Here is a 16,317-nt window from a genome sequence, read left to right as displayed (position 1 = left end):
CTGGCAAATGTAGACATGTAAATTTCAATAATGAAACATCAGTTACTCCGAAAGAACATTTCAAACTGCGGAAATTTCAAATTCTTTCCTGCTTTCCTACTAACAGAGTAACAAAAATAAGAGAAAGCTATGCCAATACATATTTCAAGTTGCAACTATTACGTAACAAGAGGCAAATTTAAATGCCTGTTCCAGTAACGGAGTAACAACAATGCACAACGCACTATAAAATAAATGAAATACAAATGTGTCGATTGGAAGCTTAAAACTGACTGTTAGAAATTTAAAATACAACTGATCAAAACTCAGAATTATCATTATTATGCTTGAACAAAACACGCGGATATTTCAAATATAACTGCGGTTCGCTTGAAACGGGCGAAAAAATAGGTTGAAGTCATCAATCCTTTGAACGCGTTCTAAGGAAATACCGATCGCTGCTTTAAAGGCCTGCACGGTAGATCTATTCTAGGTTTCTGATTTGTTCCGAGAATTGTTATGAAACAAATGTCCTTGGCATATTTCCACCACTTCCGTCAATTTTCTTTAAATTTAGACCAGTAATGATTACACTGAGATCTCTCCGACAATATTCTCTGGCTTCTGTGGAGTAGAACTGTACAGTACAGAAACTGAGCTCATGAAATCACTCTATGCCACCATCTTCGATTACAAACAACATCGCATCCAAGAAAACCTCTGAGGCCCGTGACAAAAACACTGCACAGCATTCTAATGTCGTGTCGTACAGCAATAATATATTTTTTTAAATTACTTATTATGGACAATTCCTCTCTAAAATAAAACCAAACACGATTACCAAAAATCGGCTTTAGCGGGCACAGATCTTTGAAAACTAATCACAACTCAAAATATTTATATTTGATTATCGTGAAAAATCGATAACCGATTAAACTTGGTGCGGTGATAGGTTCTTGTTGCGTCTACGAATTCTGCATTCAATGGAGCGCGCTGGACTAAACCGAGGGGGAAGAGGACTTAAAGACAATCTGTTGGGTCCTCTAGTTGATCTAGCCTCAGGAGCCTTTAAGCATAGGACCCAAAAGATACTCTCTCTTAGTCCTCTTCCCCTCTTCTATCTGAAGACTTAAACGGCATCAGCATCCGACACGTTGTAGTATTACGAAGTGCTTTATTTTATCATTTGTAGTTTATTTAACGACGCTTTCAACATCCTCAGTAACTCAGACTATACAGAGTCAAACAACAAGATGAATAATACACTGGACAGGTTTCAGAAGGAAGAGACCGTGGCAAAACAATATAGGTAGCCCTCGATTTACGCCGGGGATGCGTTCCTGGACGAACCGGCGTAAATTGAAACTCTTTTATAATGTAAATCAATGGGAAGTCAATGACACTCGTTCCCAGCACCCAAACATTAACGAGTAATACAATGGCATTACATTTAAAGTTCTGAAATAACGTAAATGAAATAAAGGGAACTTGAAAAATATATTTTATACACTTACAACAGGCAAATCGTTGGTCCCCGCGATTGACTGCGATTCTTTCATGTGATTGATGTGTACAGTCATCTCTGCTGTTATGCGATAGTTGCATTCATGTAAGACGCCGACCTATAGAAAATCGCGTAGTAAAAATAACCCCGGTACCTCCGCAGAGATTAAATTAGTCCTTTGAAAGTTTAAAGCACCAGGAATGAAATTGCATAAGAGCAAACTCGCATATGCAAAAGTTTTCATTTCACAAACAGCTTTTACTGATTCAACGATCTCATTGGAGCAAATTCGCGTTAACGAAACATAAGTAATTGCAGAGATGACTGTATTTAAAATTTTTATTCAAAATCAGCGATGTAAGAATTAGGATTTAGTATAAGAATCATTACGAGATACATTGTAAAACGTTATAAATATTAGTAATATTTTTTTTCACTTTTTGACTTGCTGGTTTCAAAATCGGCGTTATTCTGAATCGGCGCAAATTGAACCGGCGAAAATCGAGGGCTACCTGTATACTATTCCAGCACTTCCATGGCTGACTGAGTAAAACCACCAAAATATGTCAGTATTGCCGGGATCTAACAAACACGAGGTAGAAGTGGAAATCACTAAGTCGCGACGTTCGGTTTGACTGAGGAACGCGATCTACATCGCACTTTACTGTTGAACCAATGAGGGATTGGATAGACCCCAGTGTTGATCTGGAAGTTGCAGCCACGAGAAAAGTCTCAGCGCCAGATGCGAATCGGATCCTCGTAGTCAGACGTGACTCAGCTACCCGCCCCCTGCCGTATGGATACTTCTGTCCAAACACCAAACACGCTGAAGGTGCGTGCCACAAACTCACCTTGATGCTTGTATTGATCTTGTTCACATCTAAACCAAACCGCGGTCAATGTCTAAGCCTCAATTCGAAGACCTATGACATCCCTGTTATCAATTTACTTCCGGGGTTGTGATCATGCTCCCCATTCCCTCCTAGCGACCGCTTAAGCCTCGCCCTGAACATCAACAGTAAATCCCGGGGTTTTTTGATTATACAGAATGAGTCAAAAGTGTGTTTATAAACTAGGTGTGCATGTTCCAGGATCAAAAATAAGAAAAAATTTCCCTATGAACGTGCGGTCGCAAATGCTTTTTTTTCTTCAAAATAATAGCCAAAAATAAATTTCAATGTATGCCTTTATTGCCAAGTATAAGTACAAGGATATTTCTTTATAACAGATGCTCAAAGGTTGTTCCTCCATTCTCCAAACATGCCGGAGCACGACGTACTCAAGATTGACGAATTCGTTCGTACACACCAAGGTTCCATCGAATCATCTGGCATGCATTCTGCACACGTTCCCATAGGTCGTCACCATTGTTTATGAGTGTTGCATAACCGACGGACTTCAAGTGACCCTACAGATAAAAATCCAATAAAGTCAGGTCCGGTGACCTTGGTGGCCATGATACTGGGCCACCACGCCCAATCCATCGCTGAGGGTACTGTTCATTGAGATAATCTCTGACGCGACGGGAGAAGTGTGCTGGAGCTCTGTCGTGCATAAACCACATTCGTCTTCTTGTATTCAGTAGTACATCTTCAAGGAGACGTGGCAAGTGTCTTCTTAAGAATCGCGGATATGAAGGTCCTCTTAGACGTGGTGGAAGCATGTGCGGACCAATAAGCATGTCACCAACAATTCCTGCACAAATTTTAATTAAAAATCTTTGCTGGAAGCTGGATTCACTTTGATATAAAGTAAATTCATTGAAGCTTATTTTTGGCTATTATTTCGAAAATGAAACATTTGCGACCCCATGTTCATAGGAACATTTTTTTATTTTTGATCCTGGAACACGCACACGAAGTTTGTAAACATACTTTTGACTCATCCTGTATAGCACGTTTACTGATGACATTAAATGAAAGTGTCATTTTTCGGCTCCCGGAAGGAATTGCTTTTGAAAGAGGAACATGGTTTTTCTTGTTTTTTATGGAGCGATACTTAACTCGTATCAGGTAAACTTTGTAGCGCTTTACGTTGAGTCATGCAGTTCCAGTTGGGAACTGGGAAGTGACAGTTGCGTTCAAATTAATCAGACCGTAAAGACATTTCAAATTTTCTCCTTGGTATTTTGCATACTCCATTGGGCATAATGTTAGTTCTTTGCTATCCTATCACATAAGAGCTGCCGAAACTGTACAGTCACGAATTATTTTCCTTCAAAAAGCAGACAGACGGATACAATCTCATAATTACTGCGTTCACTCTAAGCTACGGGCTGGACTACCACGGTTAGATTCCCGACAGGGCATGACTTTTCTCTTCGCCACAACACGAACGTCCGGGCCAGTTCTTCGGCCCACCTAGCCTCCTATCCAACGGGAACTTCGTTCTTTCATTGGGGATAAGAAAGCAGAGACGTGAAGTTAACCACTGACCACCGTAAACTTATGCACTTGCTGTAAAGAACTGGACTCTGTCTCCGTGATTTGAGGACTGAAAGTACTATGTATATATAAACAGGCCTCTAAATTTGAACCACTAACTTCGAACTGTGTGTAGTGATGTTTTATCATAGACGACACCTGAAGTCAGATACATAACTGTACCAGGGAGTGTTTTCTGCCATTGGTTGGCAGCCCTGTCATGTTAGGGTCCATTAGTTCGGTGCCGATGTCAAAGGCCAGTCAGTGAACATTGACCGTCCGATGAGGTCAGTATTGTTCCGTAACATTATGTGTATCTTGTAGACAAATGGATAATCTTTTTTATTTTCTATTTGACCAGCGGATTTCACAATCACTAGTCCCGAGGTTGGTAACAAATTATATTTCCGTAAACGTACAAGTCTGATGTTGGTGCACATTGCCTCAATCAATGTTTGCACCTACAGCAAAAACACCATCTTTATGAGCATGCGATTGTGCGTGCACAATAACAGAATTTTAATATACAAAAGATTTATAAAACCCCTTAGTTTGAATGTTATAATGAATGTGACGTTGACAAAACTCCATCCATATATTATACTGTTATCTCAGCCACTTGAATCTAATGCCAGGGCTCGCCCCGCGTGTTGTCCGTCTCTTTTCGCGAAACTAAACTATGCCCATCAGACGGTCCACAGGTAAAAGTCGGAATGTGTGGTATCCGGCGATCGCGGAGGCAAGATACCCTGTCTGTTTCGTCCCTTCCATCGACCCGGGTAATGTTAAGTCCAAAATCTGTTTTACTTCGGGGATAAAATGAGCAGGAGCTACATCAAACATAAACCACAAAGTCAAATCCCGACACAGCGCCCCTCAATATACCGCCACTCCACCAGCTCCACAGACAACTCAGAGGAATATTCCACTTTAAAATTACTGCACACTAACAATTCTACCCTAACAAATCAAACCTAGTCAGATAATAAACCGCCTAAGCTACTCGAGAAGAGAGTGATCTGTTAGTTGGCGTCACTGGTGTTAACGGAGATATTCCAAATCCAGGCAATTGCAGTAGATAAACAATGAAATTACGGTAGAAATGGTACAGACATGTACTCCACAACTGTGCCCTCTCTTTAGTCCTTTAGATCTAGACTACACTTAGGACATCACATGGCACTTAACACAAGTTACAATTTACCGCCACCTCAGCTGCAACTACAATATCAGAGGCGGACAAAATCTGAAGCTCTAACAGAGTGACTGTATGTTTGGGTATATTTTAATTTATTAACGTATTAAGTGCCACATGGTGTGCAAAATACTGTAGTTGTGATCTTGAGGGTAAAGAACAAAGTAAAATTATGGAGGAAGATCTAAATTTAACTTCTGTGATAAAATAACTGTCTTCTGGGTTGTTACGCCGTGTAGTCTGGCAGAAGTTTTCCAGTATTTCAGAGGTCCTTGCTTTCTTCATCATTATTCATCACCCTGATGATGAAGGCAGCATGGACATCTGAAGTGCTGGTAATCTTCTACCAGACTACACGGAGCTACAACCCGGAAGACAGCCAGCCATCTTCGTACTCAGCCGTGAGAACCTCAAATCCAACGTCTGTGATAGCACAATTTTATACAGTATTTACGTTTATGCTTACTGTCTTCTCACGCTGTTCAATTACTTTTCGTTCTTCCTTAATAAATCCACCAGCTGTTATTCCATTTTTGGTATTCGCTCGCCCTAACCAAGAAAGTAACACATCCTCAGGGTCTTCCACCAGGATATTGTTCTCTGTAGACACGCGCGCGCACACAGTCTCTTGTAATTCACCAGCACTTTCCCTATCCGTTTCCACGTGTCGCGCACGTGTAACAGCGTTAACAGGAAACACAGAATGAGTGTTGGTGAGTAAGAAATGGAAATTACGTGCAAACAGCCTGGCGATTGTATTCAGACCAAATGTGTTTGCGAACTGTATGTTACTCAAAAAATACGCAGAAAACATTTTCATTACAAAAGATAACGCTAGCCTATTAAACAACAAAGAAGGGGTATCTTTAATATGAAAATGTATGTTACTTTACGCCGCTTATTTTCCGTAATGTTTCCATTTTCAAATAAACGTCCCACCAGTAGCAGATTTATTTATTAAACTGCCTAGATTTAAAAGGTCTTACAATGCTGACCACTGTTATCGACATGGACACAGTTGTGTAACAGAAAAATTCAAACGCTTCTAACGGGAACAAACGCCATTCATGCAGTCAATGGCCGTCACTTTATAGTGACCGAGTTGTTGTAGCCACTCACTTCATTAGCCATGCGGTCGGGAGTTTCAGGAAGCAACCTCGAACGTTGAGGTCAATATCAATGTTTACAAACGACTTTCAATACTGACACCTACTTGTAAACAACATTTATGAAGCACTCAATTACCACTTCGTATTTCCTTTAAGTTACTACTGCACCATTCGCCCAGGAGATCTCACGAACCTCACGTAGGCCGGCATGTGTGTACGTGTTACATCTTAAGTCCTGTACATACACCACATTTCTGGTTCAACTTAACAATTGTCAGAAATACACAGGAAAATGAATAATTCACCGACATAGGTGGCTGAACCACCAAGACTTCATCTGTCCTCACCGAGTTATCAGTACTGAGCCAAGCATTCCTGCAGTAAGCGTCGAAAAACAACAGACAAATTGTAGCCAATGAGTTCGTACTCCCCACTGCCAAAGACGTTTAATGAAAACCAAGGTCTATCCATGCAACCGGTTTAATAAGAGTTTACGTAACTGATTGACGTCAAACATGTTCAGGGATATTCTAAATTTGTCACATTCCGGCGAGGGCAATTTTATTGCGCTGTTCCACGTTATATTTATTCGAGTATTATATTCCAAACTCGTGGACAATAGAGTTTCCTCTACCGTTTTCTAGTCTTGTAGTTCAGAGCCAAAACAATTTATGAAGACAGCAGCCAAATCCACAAGACAAGTTTCTAGTATCGGATCAAAAATTCCGTGTCATCGCTCAAGACGGTTTAGTCGCCGGCTTCTCGTCGTGGAGGCGCGGGTTCGCGCCCAATGCAGTACACGTGGAATTTATGGAGCAAGAGGCACTATGACTGCTTTTTCTTTGAGTTCTCCGGTTTTTCCTTTGCAACAACAACAATCAGGTCCAACAGAAAAACAGACTCAGACGATAACGTTATTCTTCACAATGTCTGAACCAAAGGACTCACGTTTTAAAAAATCTCAAAATGAAGTATAAAACTGAAAATCACGTCCCATTTTCGTATGCTCCTCGGGCGAATTGCATGAAATGTAGAGGTCACTACCGCCTACCAGCATACGTCTCGGAAAATATTAAACATATTTCAGTAAAATTCTGTATTGCTGGAGGAGGTCTACACATGAATTTTACTTTAACGCATATCGGTCCAGTGTAATCGGCATGTTAGACGTAGCGCAAACTGAAAATCAGGCCCACCCGTTTGTTATAAAAATTACACCATAAAAATGTTTGTACATGATATAAAATAGAGATATCTTTAAGGTAAACAACTTTTATTGTATTTTTCTGTTATCTGACATCCAATTTCAAAAGTACCGTGACCAGACATTGAGAGCGTACAACAAAAGTCCAATAATCTACTGACCCTCAACACAGCTACGACCAAGCACTCCTATAAGTGGACGGCAGATAACAGAAAATTCCTTTTAATATTACACACTTTCGAAATGCCTAATATTTAACAAAATGCAGAAAAAATTTATTCATATAATAGGAATAAATAATCATTTCCGCCGATGACGAGCGAAAAATGACAATGAACACATTTAGAAAAACGTATAACGAATTATGTATGTCACTATTATAAACGAATTTGCCCTAGTCAATACGCAAATGTTACTAAAAACAGCAGTATTCGCTGTTAGGTTAGGTTGGAGCAATAATTATTTATAGTTTTCCGGGAACATACATATACCTGTCTACCCCTGATGAGATGTACAAAATAATATGAAGATGGAGGCAGTACATTCCCCTGAAACGTTGGAACACTCAATATTCTGCAAGCACCAATCCTGAAAATGGTCGATGTTTTATGTCGTACACTACAATTACATTCTAAAAAATTATTAAACATGCCAACGATCATTACTATCTTTAATCACGCTGATAAAAACAAGCATTTAATTCAACACTAGACTTAAGTCCATAAAAACGAAATTTTTAACAGACCTAAATACAAAGCTACACCACGTGTTTTTTAGACATGGGACTTCGTCAATAACAATCTGGAACCTTATCACTCGACGTCCTTCATTAATGTAACTACGCAGCGAAGCGTCCGAAATATAGCCCAGATACCGGGAAGATAATTATAAGACAGGTGATAAAACAACACGGGCCTTCAAGGTCGCTGCAAAGTTCCTGGAATAACACACATACTCTCACAGATACGCTCGCCTAAGTCACAAAGTAACAAGTATTAAAACATCGGCTGGTAAGGCGGTGTATTTATGGGGTAGAACACTTAACCTGAACACATTTTATTCCATTTAATCAACTCATTAAAAATAATGTTAGGCCACGAAATGTATTCACGACCAACAGTTTAGAAGATTGTGGCGGAAAGTTCTAACCATTAAAGGGACTACTTTTCAAGAATTTTATAATTTTTAAATCATAGGAGAAGAGCACACCCAAACGCATATATTTCATACAGAAACTGTTAATATGAGACTAGACGTTCTCATGGTGGAGAAGTCGTGTGGACTTATACGTAGATACCAACAATTCGGCGAACATACCGCTCAGATCTGCATTCCCCCAAACCGCTGGTGTGCATGTTTGATTGTTTGTGCGTGGGTGTGTAACGTTCTATACGGCGTTACTATCCAGAAGACCTTCATCGACAAACACTGGCGACGTTTACGTGACACATAGTATCATCATAAAAACCAGCATTACAAATTACAATTATCAAACAAAAATATTACAAGCTGTCGCCGTATTTATGGCCTATTTTCTTGATGAACTAACCAAAATTCATAGTGAATGGGATCAGTGCCAATCCTTTAGCCCACTTCTCTGAGATACGAATTGACATTATCGTACTCTAAACTTAGTCGTCCCTTTGAACTATCACGTCTTATAACCAAATTTTATACGCAGGTCTAAGCGATGCTTACCTTATGCATATAACAGTGTGCAGCTCAATGTTCTTAGCTTATCATCAACAAAAGTAATGACTAATACAACCAGAGATGCTCATAAAGATGGCTGTCTTCTGGGTTATTTCGTCGTGCATTCTGTAGAAGTTTAGACTACACCGTGCAACAAACTTGAAAGCAATCATCATCATAATCGCAGCAGTGAGAATCACTCAAATGCTCGTGTTATGCATATTTTAAGTGCCTTATTACGAAATGTATGAGCCGGGATAGCTCATTCAGTATAGTGACTAGCTATGGGGTGGGATTCGTTCCCCGACGAGGGCAGAGGATTTTTCCTCTAGCCTCTGCGTCCACCCAGCTTCCTGTCCAATGGGTACCGGGTTCCTTTCCCGGGAGTAAAGCGCGGCAGATGCGTGATGCTGACCACTCACCCCATCTAGTGCCGAGGTCAAAAAAGAGTAGGAGCTATACATACCCTAACCCCCCCCCCCCCCAAGCGCCTGCATAGGCGTGTAGTGGGACGTTAAAAAAATTACATAATGTATTTTGGAAGCTAACAATCTCCTCACTATTTCGGATATATTTAAAGTTTTGAGTAATTTAATCTTAGGTGTTTCTATTTCTGGAAAATAAACTGCAGATTCTGAACCGAATCCAAATATAGTTTTGTTATTTCATTTATATCTCCATTTTTATCAATAATACTATGTTTATCTGTTGTTGTTCAGATGCACTCGAAACTTCCACATTATCAAGGAAATTTATCTGCAATCGCCATGTTATGATTGTGTAGTTTACAACATCAAGGACGAACCTTACTTCATCTAAGCAGTGCCCACTACCGCATTCCTCACTCAAGAACCGTGCAAATTATATGAACTCTCCCTGACCTATTATTGCTGTAGTTTTACAGCTTAAGACATAAAATACAAAGACATTTTCTTTAACCAAAGGAAGAAGGTAATGCCCCTGAAGCTTTAATACGACCAAGAACAGCCAGTAGGGAACGAACTGAGAGTAGAAGATCGTGGCCTATTTAAAGACATCCCGCCGCTGATATAGATATTTATTACATTCTTCAAGGTCGCAGCAAAATCTTACAACGCTGAAACACTAATAGCGGAGCACAGGTGAGTGAAGACAGCTCACCCTGATGGAGGCAGCATGGACCTCTGAAACGTCGGTAAACTTCTACCAGACAACACGGCGCAACAACCCAGAAGACAGCCATCTTCGAACTCACCGTCGTGAAAACCTCAAATCCTACGCCTGCTTTTCCTCATTAAAATCCAACGTATTACGAACAGGGTCATGTAGTATGGAGCAAAGGCACATTTGCACGCCTCCGGTCCGCGTGCTTGCTTGCCTTCGGTTTCTGCTCCGTGCTTTACAAATTGTCGAGAATTATGCCGTAAGCCCACGGACGCCATGCAGGAAGCCGCCGGCCCCTTTTACCATTCAACCAACGTGTGCTCCGCTTGTGAACTAATTTACGATTACGCTTATAAACCCTTTCGTGCTGAAACGAGAAAGCACGGACAGCAGAAGATCAGACACAAACAGAAAAAATAACGGTGAAGAAGTGAAAGAGACTATTTCGGGGGGGGGGGGGGGGGGGGCATCTTGTTGGAAGGTTCCCAGGCAACACTCGATCGTCTTTTTCCCCGGACAGACTTAGAGTGAAGACGTTATGGTGGTAAGAAGAACCAATCTAAACACCACGTTACCCTATCACAAAGACAAATCGATAAATAGTGTTCAGGATGTAATGGCTCTTTAAGAATCTTGCAAAACCTATACTGAACATAAGTTCTGTGGGTAAAATGCAGAGTTACTGATTATTAAAGCACGTGGTATATATGGGCACCATTTTAAAGGCAAAACTTCCTGTTCTCCGTCTAGATTCTGGGAGAAAAATGTCACAGTCAATTCTCAATATACCGAACCCGAAGGTTCATCACCGAATTAACCAAAGCCCTCCACCGGACCCTGTCCTGGGCCAACAAAATCCAGTCTCCTTCAACTCCCATCTTCCATAGACCCCCCCCCAACTGACTTTATCCCCCCATCTACGTCTAGGTCTCCCCAGCTTCCTCTTCCCCTCAGGCTTCCCAACCAATACCTGGTGCACACCTATTGTCTCATCCATGCGCGCTACATGCCCTGCCAATCTCATTCTTCTCGACCTAATCACCCCGACAATATTGGGGGAGGAGTACATATTTTTAAGTTCGTCATTATGTAGTTTTTTCCAGACCCCATCGTCTTCTCTCCTAGGCCCAAATATCCTCCTCAACACCGTTCTCAAACACCTGCAATCTGTGTTCCTCCCTCGGAGTGAGATGCCATGTTTCGCACCCATACAAAACAACAGGCAAAATTATTGTTTTGTATACTTTCATTTTCAGGTTTTTTATTATTATTATTATTTGACTGCAAATGGGTTTTTACCCGGTGGCAGTGGTCCTACAATAAGACACAACAGAAATCAGACGGGAAGACAAAATATTTTGGACTGAGAAGTAGCAAGCATTTCCAGAATTTAATCTCCTCCTAACTTCCTCATGAGTATCATTTTGATTTGTTACTGTTGTTCCTAGATATTTGAACTTTGTCACACATTCAAAGGATTTGTTACCCACCCTAAGATCGCCTGTCTGCTGACGACGAGATACAAACAGGTACTTAGTTTTTTCTGAGTTTACTTCTAGCCCCACCTGTCTACTAGTCTCTAGTAAAACTTCTGCGTCCCCCAATAAATTAACATCAGCATATGCCAATAGCTGATGTGTCCCATTCAACTGCAAACCCTCCTGCCTATCTTGGACTTTCCTGATGGCATATTCTAGCGCAAAGTTAAAGAGCAAGGGAGACAAAGCATCTCCTTGTTTTAGACCGTTCTTGATGAGGAATGTCTCAGATACATATTTACCTACTCGAATTTTGCTACAGGTTTCATTTAAGCACATTTTTATTAGACTCACTAGCTTCTTTGGTATACCAAATTCAATAAGAATATTATATAACACTTCTCTCTTCACAGAGTCATAGTCTTCAAGGTTGTTAAAAAGGACATACCCACTAATAAGAATCGGCACCGACACAAACATGACCTTGAAAATGTTAATCGTCTTGTCCGGACAGTGCACGGACATCCCGGAAACTGAAATGTAAATGTATAACTCTACCTTACAAAACAGGAAGACGCTTATGAATAGCAGATAAATGTTTCATGCTTGTGTTATTTCACGACACTGTTTCAACTAAAAATGCATACAAAGTCAAACGAGATGGGACAAAATGAATTTGTTGTTGTTCACGTGTACTTTGTCGTAAATTTACAGTATTTAAAGGAACGGTTGTCATGGTCTGCTTTTTGCTACTATGTAAATTTTCGCTCGAAATGTGGAAAGAAAACATGAGTTCAGCCATGATATCCGGTAACCAAAGCAACTACGTTCAAAACACACGAGCGTCTATTTTAGGCATTGCTGAAACATCCGCTAATAACATTTTACGCAGTACGAAAGCAACCCAAAGTGGCCTCTTTACGAAATGCCTACCTTGAGCAGTGCGCATGTCTCTGGAGCTTTTGTATGTAGCCATGATGGCAGTTTTGGGCGCGCGGTGACCATGGTCAGTTTCGTTTTGCTCAAACTGGTTCCGGTGCCCCGACCATCGCAATATATACCACGTTACATCACTACACCCACAAACAAACGGGATATGGCACGCATGCTACCTCCAACAATCTTACAATAGTGGTCAGAATCACTACTTCGTATTCGGAAGATACAGGTGGCGCACGAAATGTCATACCATTTGTTTTACATATAACACATTTTTATTTTTATAAAAGTAGTACAAAACTGGAAAATTGTTCCTAATGAATAACGTGTTCAATATGACCGCCAAAAAAAACCTTAAGTAAAGTGACAACGTGGAAGACCTAAGTACGGACGGAAGAATAATATAAAAACACTTAAAAGCATGTGAAATGTGGATTGGGGTCAATTACTACTGGAAAGAGATTATGTTGGTCTCTTTGGAAACACGGTAATTAACCTTTCGTTTCCACAAAATACAACAAATTTATTCACTATATGAGTGGCTTATCTTCCAATGACGACTATGTTCCATGGAGTTAGGTCAGACTATAAAAGTGGGGATATCCCGAAATTGGTGCCTTAGCCTAAAAGTGTTTGATGGTAAAGTTCTGAGCAGAATTTCAACCTAATACAAAATAACAGGAAAGTGAGATGAATGGGGTAAAAAGGAGCGCAACTGTACACACTTCACACAACAGTAGTGTCAAGGAAGACCAAACAGAATCGTGAGAAATTTAGAACACACGTTGAACATAAGAAACGCATATCCCTGCAAAACTTTAACCGAAAAACTCAAGGGAAAAGAACTATCTGGAAGACCTAGGTTCAGCTGGAAGCTTAATATTAAAATAGAGAAATACGGTCTTAGGGCGCAGATCTAGTAAATCTTTCTGCTACAGAACAGATATTTTGATAGCGATAATGAACTGTTCGGGATTCATAAAAGCAGGGTGTTTCTTGAATCGCCAAGAAACTTAACTGAAATCTAATTATTTTTTATTAAATTACCTTAACAAACTGACAACAAAAGCAAGACACCTTCGACATTGAACTACAGGCAACTCTCGCTTTACGAACGAGTTCCGTTCCAAGACGTTGTTCGTTATACGTTTTTGTTCGTTATGTGTATCTTGCATTCCTGAGCTTTTACGATACGTATCGTATATGTTAGCAGCCATTTTAAGGCATTAAAACCACGTACTAAACATCGAATAGTCTATACAATACGTTTTATTATAATGTATGTATGCGTTATGGTTTATCGTATACGATACGTAACGTACGCCACGCGGTGTGGCATGTAAACCAACGTTTTTTTACTGGATAGATTAGTTTTATTAACCAAGAACAGTTCAGTATAATTATCATACAATAATTTTCTGATAATTATTGTAAATAAAGTTTATTTATTTAAATCTCACAATTATGTTCACTATACGTTTGGCATTTCGTTTTATAAAGAATTCTATCTATTGGCGACTTTAAAAAATTTGAATGAATTGTGACGTTCGTTATAGCGAATGTTCTTAAATCGAACGTTCGTAAACCGAGAGTTGCCTGTACTAGATTAGAACAAAATCAGACACCGGAAAGGTAAAATTGTCCCTGCGCGTGACTGAAGATACCAACTATACAGTGAAAACTACAGTTATAATTACTTTCGGAGTTACTACATTTTAAAAGTTAAAACAACTTATTTATACCTAAATCTCGTAGGCTAATACAGAGGCGGGAGTGTAATTTCACTCCACACAAATAATATTTCAATTGTTTGTAACATGATTACTTCCTTAAACAAGGGCGGCGAAGGGGATAGGCGAAAGTCCAGGGCCTCACACCTGTACAGGCATACCTCTGAGATATTGCGGATTCGGTTTCAGACCACTGCAATAAAGCGAGTCACGCGAATTTTTTGGTTTCCCAGTGCATATAAAAGTTATGTTTACACTGTACTGTAGTCTATTAAGTGTGCAATAGCATTATGTCTAAAAAACAATGCGAGAATTACCAAAATGTGACACAGAGACACGAAGTGAGCACATGCTGTTGGAAAAATGGCGCCGATAGACTTGCTTGACGCAGGGTTGCCACAAACCTTCAATTTGTAAAAAAAACGCAATATCTGCGAAGCGCAATAAAACGAGGTATACCTATAATTCTGTGTATCAGAATTGCCTTTTCTCCTTGCCGTACTTTTTCTTATAAATGTACTATCTGAAACCGACAACAGTCAAGGAGTATTTCAGGAAACTTTGGATAAAAGCCCATGGACAACAAACGAAAATTCTCAAATGTCTTCCACAAAATGTTACGTTCGACGATAGACCGACTGTGCAGTATTCGGTCACATTAATACTACTAAATGTGACTGAGTAAATGTAAATTACCTGCGTTGGGATGTAGAGATGGAAGACGTCAGTTCTAGAAAGGAAGTTTTCAAATCGTTTAAAATTATAACTGAAGTCGTCTAAAAATGGCTTGCATGTTTGTTTATTCCAATCAATATCGCCGAAGACCTCGCAGGTGGATCCACAGCCGCTGCCTGTAAATTATAAAACATCTTGTGTTCGGCAGATCTGCCGTAGAACACAGACCACGTGGAAACAGGGCAACAGCTCCATAATGTGGTTGGGACGGAACATGAACTATTATCATCTGAGCACTCACTAACTGCCTCTCTGACAGAACTAGATACTTCAATTTGTTTCTGCAACTCACCTTACGACCAGACCAGGTTCAAAACCCGACCTGGTCACGCAGGCTTTGTTGTGAGCGAAACTCTACTTGGCTGGTTGCTGAACATTTTCAACAGCACAGGTCACGAACAGAGTCAAAAGGAAGAACGATACCGAACGAAGAAGAATAAATGTGAGAAACATTCGAAAGGAAGCAGTCGACCTGTCTTAATATAGGCTACCATCTCAGCATTCTCCTAGAAGCACTGAGGAAAGCAACGAAAAATGTCACGAGAGCTCTTCACCGGGCCGAGGAACGAAAACTGGACCTCCAAAATACGATGCAGATCTACCCACGCAACAACGACGATCGGCTGAAAGAAAGCTTGACCGCACAGCTACCCTCTGCTAATCAGTCACAAAACCTCAGCGCTAGACAAATATTAAACAATCGTACTGATTTATTTAATGAGACTTTCATAATTTTTTAAGGGTGTGACCTAAAAAGGACATGGCAGGAGCCTAAAGTGGCCAACAGTAAGGCAACATGCGAGAATTTTCATGATGTTACAAATATAAAACCGCGTAGGAGAGAAGATTGCCAAACCTAGATTGGAACCCGAGAAATCCAGAATATTTAAAGGCGCTAATCACTTCGCCGTGACTCTCCATGTCATTAAGTACACAATCCTATTTGATTTCCAAAACTACAAGATTTTCTGCATCACAAGAAGTGTTGGCTGGCCTGGAGTGACCTGTATGTACGCATATTAATATAGTACATTACTGACGAACGTCGTATAGAAAGCCAGTTTCACGAAGCAAATGTAAATAATTCTGCATGTGAAACCCAATCTACAACATGCGAATTTAATGGCAGCAACACAATAGCAGTCGTCACCAAACGATACATTTCAAGGCCACAGAATGATTTCAG

At 40.2% G+C, this 16,317-nt stretch overlaps 1 protein-coding gene across 5 annotated transcripts in view; it reads right to left on the bottom strand.

Moving 5' to 3' along the window:
• Nucleotides 1–16,317, bottom strand: part of NFAT (nuclear factor of activated T cells 3) — a 118,236-nt gene that overhangs the window by 59,460 nt on the left and 42,459 nt on the right. Inside the window, exon 1 of one of the 5 annotated variants that reach the window (XM_022066742.2) lies at nucleotides 6,347–6,510. The exons of the other annotated variants lie outside the window; for them this stretch is intronic. The gene's annotated coding sequence lies outside the window, so the exon portion shown is untranslated. Of the gene's footprint in view, nucleotides 1–6,346; nucleotides 6,511–16,317 lie in introns of those variants that run through there. 5 annotated transcript variants of the gene reach the window in all.

This window comes from Zootermopsis nevadensis, unplaced genomic scaffold (assembly GCF_977971745.1).
Source record: "Zootermopsis nevadensis isolate Lab colony 2312 unplaced genomic scaffold, Znev_1.0 Znev_ptg000022l, whole genome shotgun sequence".
Lineage (NCBI taxonomy): Eukaryota > Metazoa > Arthropoda > Insecta > Blattodea > Termopsidae > Zootermopsis > Zootermopsis nevadensis.
Note: the sequence above shows the minus strand (reverse complement) of the source record. Positions and strands in the feature narration are given on the sequence as shown.